The following is a 6,109-nucleotide window of genomic DNA, read 5'->3' on the forward strand; positions in this document are numbered from 1 at the left end:
TTTGTTCTTGGGGGTTGTTGGGTGTCCATAATACAGTCTAGACCTGCTGTACTTGGAAACTTTTCATTGTGATTTGCCAATAGTGTTTATAAATCAGACTTGACTTGTTCTTTAATGAGCTGAGTGATTGTCCTTCTTCCTTAAACCAGATAAATATTCATTAAAGCCTTCAATGGATTGTCACAAAACAAAGTCTTTTGAAAAACTTTGAAAATGTATAGATATCACAACACAATTACCATAAGGGAGTTTATTTTGGTGCTTCTCTCCAGGTCTGAAAGGATGTTCTTCTTATCAACATGAAAAAAAAATGGCTGTGTTATCTTTACTAGGAAGAAATAGCAGAAATTGTGTCAATGTAAGCCCACAGAGACAATTCTAAAGAAAGATGTGAGAGAACATGGAATAAAATCCCTCTATAGATGGAAAACAAAAGGATGTGAAAGAATTATATCAACAGTATCTAAAAAAATTTTTTTAAAAATCTGAACGCACCAAAACAAAGCATGTAACTAGAGCGTGGCAGAGGAAAACATCCCAAACCAACGTGACACAAATATTTAACCAGAATGGCACCAAAACACAAACACATCAGCAGCTTTGAGAGGTTTCCACACAAATGTGATGTTTGCTGCAAATACGTTTAATTACTTTTTAGAGTCTGCAGTGGAAAAACACAAAGATGCACAGCATCTCTGGGTTATGAGTGTTGGCTCCACACATTGTTTGAATGTTAGTCTCTGTGTCCTCATATGATTACAGCAACCATGAAGTAACCATTTTTTAAAATTACAGTGCAGTCACAGCTCAGAGGGATAAAGCCAGCGCTCTTGGGTCCCTGTCTCGACTCAGCTCTGTTTATTTAAGCCAGGATCTGTGCCACCTGGTAATGTTTTCCCTCTCCGTTGAGGTAATGAGTGCAACGCTGCCAGGGTCCCCGTTGTTGGATGCTCTTAGTCTCGCTGAATGAGTGCAATGATTCAGTCTGTCTAAGTGATCCCTGAGCTCCCTCTAGTGCTTCACCAGCATCTGTTGAGATGAAAAATAAACCACATTATCGCAAGCTTCCCACACACACAAACACACAAACACACACACACACACACACAAATGCACTTTCTCAGCTCCCAACAGACAAATTCATTGCTCTGCTTTGAATGTTTTCTGAACTGTAAAACCTGCCGTTTAGCTTTTACTCCTGCACACAGCCAAAGAAAAATAAAGGTCAGAGGTCAGGATCTGTTCGTTGATGTGTTTTCGCTTGCTAAATGTTAACATCTAGTGCCAGATTCTGCTAAACACTGTGGATCTTTAGAGTTCAAGCGGAAACAACACAATAATGCATTAGAAATGTTTCACTCCTGAGTGAGTTACTCCTCGGTGTGCTCTCTGCTCAGCTCTGAAAGAAAACCTCACCCCGTTGGCCCGGCGTCAGGCTCCAGCGCTGGACCCAGTGTACGGTCAGCATTCAGCCTCCTCGCGTATTCCCTCTGCCATCATAGCCAAACATATTCTTTGTAATTTTGGTCACATACTTGACTTGCAGCCATTTTTTTTCCCTTTGTAAGTGAACTATGGATGACAGATAAAGCAAATCATTTATTTAGATATGTTTGGAGTAACTGTATGTTTGAGGAGACTGCAGAAGGTTTGGTTTATTAAACTGTGGTTGCAGTGAAAGCCTAAATAGCAGTATTTAGAGCATTGGAGGGAAGACGTGTACAAACATCTTTTTTTAGTGAAAGACGCTTTCCAAGGTTTGTTTTGTGTTTAAAAAATGGATACATGAGGATCTCTACTGTTATTCATCAGGGTAATGGAAGTGACAATAAATAAATCATATAATAATATAATAGACACAGCAATAAGGTGATTATCTCTTTGTACAGGTCAGTGGAAACAAGTGATGATTTTCATCATTGATGAACTGTGTGTGTGTGTGTGTGTGTGTGTGTGTGTGTGTGTGTGTGTGTGTGTGTGTGTGTGTGTGTGTGTGTGTGTGTGTGTGCGTGTGATCCGTGTTCCTGAGCCATGTCAGTCATGAGGTAAATCAACCCAGCAGAGGGTGCTCTTGCTTTTTTAGTCTCTCCGTCTCTTATCTCTCTCTCTCTCACACACACACACACACACACACACACACACACACACACACACACACACACACACACACACACACACACACACACACACACACACACACACACACACACACACACACACACACACACACACACAAACAGATACTGTTAAATCCTACAGAATCCATACAGTACTGGAGAAATGTGCTCATCCTGGTCTGATGACGTTGCCAGTGAACCTCCCTCCACTGGTGCACAGCGACATTCTTAGTACCACTGGGCACAAGTCACCACTCTTGCTGCGGCTATTAAACGCTTGCTCAGCTGACGTGAATTTGGCAGGCTGCAGTAAAACACAATACGAGGGCACGGCCGTGAAGCTATCAGTGCTCTCTGACTATCCATTTCAAGTCTCGATACACTCCAGTGATGCAGGGAACTCATAACAGTTTTCAATATAGCTGAACCATCAAATTAAGCTCTTGACATTGAGTAGTTGCATCCAGATGGTTGCATAATTGTTCATAGATGGAATACGTTGTGTTTACACTGAACAATTATCTTCCTGGAATTTAAGTAGGTCACTTCTTGTTGATGTGCAGCATGAATGCAAATGCATCCGATGTTACCTCCGTAAAGCCCCGGCCTCCACATCATGTGATTTACTCTCTTGCCAAGGGAATCCTGACTGTGGATCTGCATGGAGAGGCTTTACATACAAATAGACAAGGAGGAGACAGGGAGAGGCTTCTGGGATGCCTGGGCATACTGTAGATAGATGATTTTTTTTAAGGGTTCTCCACTTTGATTTAGGGCGTGATGGCTGGTGTTACCACATTTCTAATGTGTTTAGAGCGACTCGAGGTGGATTACTCCAGAGGGGGTATTAGGCAGAAGAGAGCTGCTGGAGAGAGTTAAGACACTGAGCAAAAGGCCTGCTGGGCATCCAGGAAGAGATCCATTCTTTTTGCCTCTCAGAGATGACTCACAGTCTGTATGTGGGCAACGTTGACACGTGCACACATATACATACACACACAAACACACACACACAAAATGCAAGGGAAGTATATTATGTGAAACCATTCAGCCACGAGGCAATCCAAACCGTGTGACAGACGAATGGAAATACATCAAAATTGAGGCATTAACTCAACATTAACTGGGGCTCATCAAAGATGATAAAGTAAATGTCAAACAGAGAAAAGATAAAGATTGAAAAAGCATTGAAAAGACAATAAAACATCCAAATATTAAAGACATTCAATTTTAAGTTGTTCCATAGGAGACAATTTCCAAACCTCAATTTGGACTCACATTGAAATCTAGCCACCGGGTCCCTGTATAGAGTAGAAATAGACAGAATATACCAAGGCGTGTTTAACTGAGGGGTCAAGGGTTATCTCACCTAGAAAACTCAGAGCACAAGACTCTGCTGTCTCTCCTGACAGGTATTTTCATGCACGGATTAACGCTACACAACTAGACTTAAGTTATTATTGTCTTTTCATCGGCAATATTTCAAACACGACAGTGTCAAAAACATGTATCACAAGCAAAAAGAACTGATTTTTCATCATTGAGCGAAATATGGCTCAGATTTATTTAAGGATTTGGAATTAAAACCCGTTGCATTCAAGAACATTTTGTACCCTTATGAAAATGCTCACAATCTGAGCTCTATTTCACGCGCTCACAAACACAGTGGGGAGGCGTGGGCTCTTTATTAGGTACTTACGTCAGGGTGGAAAGAACATTTTCTTGCCCATATTCCTGTCTGAGGTTAACGGGCAACATCCGTCTCTTCCTCACTCTCTCCTCCCACATTCTCACTCCAACTCTGCCTAATTTCTCGCTCTTACCTCGCCTACCTCTCTCTGACTGCCCTGGCTGCAAACTCATTTCTCTGTGTGGGAGAACCTTGCTGCAGGCATTGGCCTGCAGGGACCCTTTCATGCTGCTGATATGCACGCTGGCTGCAGTGCAAGTGAGGTAACGGAGTTTCGTGTTACGGAAAGATAGTCGAGTACTACAGTCAACTCTTGATCCACTTATTATTTTAGTACTTGTCTTCGGACAAGTCTGGACCCAACACAGACAAAACAGTTTGGGGATTCCAATTTGACCAATTTGAAGGTTTTACTACCTCACATGTTTAACACATACAACACTTACATAAATAAAACAGGCTAAAGACAGTTTGAGAAGGTTGTCAAATAAATTGCAGCAGCAAGATTGGGAAGAAAGCTGTAAAACCCAGACACTGGGAGAACCACACACAGAAAAGTTCCCGGTCCTCAGCGGGATTTGAACCCAGTATATTCTTTCCATGAGGTGGGACACAATAACACAAGTATTTGCACTGAATGCAAGGTAAACGTCAACACAAAAACACTGATATGTGGTGACACTTTTTCCCATGCAGTGTAATGTCCTTAAACACATGAAACCAGCACATTGCAGCACAATCTCTTCTGTATAGGACAGATTCAGATGTATTCAGTATTTGCTTTGAGGATGTTGATAGAGAAGTACAGAGAAGGCCAGAGGGAGCTGCATTGTGTTTTTGTAGATCTGGAGAAAGTTTATGACAGGGTGCCCAGAGAGGAACTGTGGTATTGTATGAGGAAGTCTGGAGTGGCAGAGAAGTATGTTAGAGCAGTGCAGGACATGTATGAGGACTGTAAGACAGTGGTGAGGTGTGCTGTAGGTGTGACAGAGGAGTTCAAGGTGGAGGTGGGACTGCATCAGGCACCAGGCTGGAGAAGCTGACCAGGCGGGCCAGCTCAGGGGTCGGGATGAAGCTGGACCCTCTGGCAACGGTGGCAGAGAGGAGAACTCTGGACAAACTGCTGGACATCATGGACGATGGTCATCCACCCACTGCACACCGTAGCAAACAACCAGAGAAGCAGGAGAAGCCTGACCAGCCAGAGGCTGCTCCTCCCAACACGCAGGACTAAAGACTGAAGAACTCCTTCATCACCTGAGCCATTAAACTGCTCGACTCCTCTCTGGGAGATGAAGAAGAAGAGAGTCCACACTGGAGCTGAGGGATGAGGCGCATAATAACCATAAACACTGCAAACACTAGAAACACTTTAACTTTCCTGTGCTTATTTATTCCTTTTTACTTGTGTATTCATGGTGGGTTATTTTTATTCTTTCTAAGTGTTGGTACTACTTTCTGTGAGCTTTTTTTGTGTGCTTTTGTGTGGTCACTGTGATGTGTGTCGTGCGATGGAGAAGTTATTTTCCCTTACGGAACCTCCTTAAAGGATCCGTAAAGTTCTACTCTACATACATGGGGATGATTTACAGCGACTGTTGAGTGCTGCAGATTTTGAAACGAGACAACAGAAGAAGAGGACAATACAGGAGACACAGAAGAGGCGGCAGTGGCTCAGCGGTAGAGCGGGTCGTCCTATGATCCAAGATCGGCGGTCCGATTCCCGCTCCCGCCCAAAAACACCCGGAGTGGGGTCTGACAGTGGGATGTGTAGGCCTGCATTTGATTGAAGAACTACTAACTAAAGTGTGCTTTCTTAATTTCCCTTGAGGGATCAGACTAGTATATAAAATAAAAAAAATAAAAAAAGAGGTGCAAGAGTTCAGCATCAGCAGTGGGCAAAAAGTTGATCATTTACACTTTATAATCCACAGAACTCCTTTTTAAACTTTTACACATGCATAATTTCACACACACACACACACACACACACACACACACACACACACACACAGAGAGAGAGCTGTGTGCACATGCTGTTTCCCTTCAGCATGAAGTCAGTTACATTTTAAATGTTAATTTGAAACTCATTCAAATAAATAAAAGTTCATTGTTGGACCTATCTTGATTGTGTGTGTGTGTGTGTGTGTGTGTGTGTGTTTTATTATGGATTAAACGCGTTTACAGGACTGTGGTGCATCCAAGACTGCAGTACCAGTACTCTGCCAGCAGGCGGCATAATGCGGCCCTGCAGCTCTGAGTGAGTCTGGTCTGAGCGGTTTGAGGTGGCATGACCACAGGA

The sequence above is a fragment of the Antennarius striatus genome, chromosome 7 (genome assembly GCF_040054535.1).
Source record: "Antennarius striatus isolate MH-2024 chromosome 7, ASM4005453v1, whole genome shotgun sequence".
NCBI lineage: Eukaryota > Metazoa > Chordata > Actinopteri > Lophiiformes > Antennariidae > Antennarius > Antennarius striatus.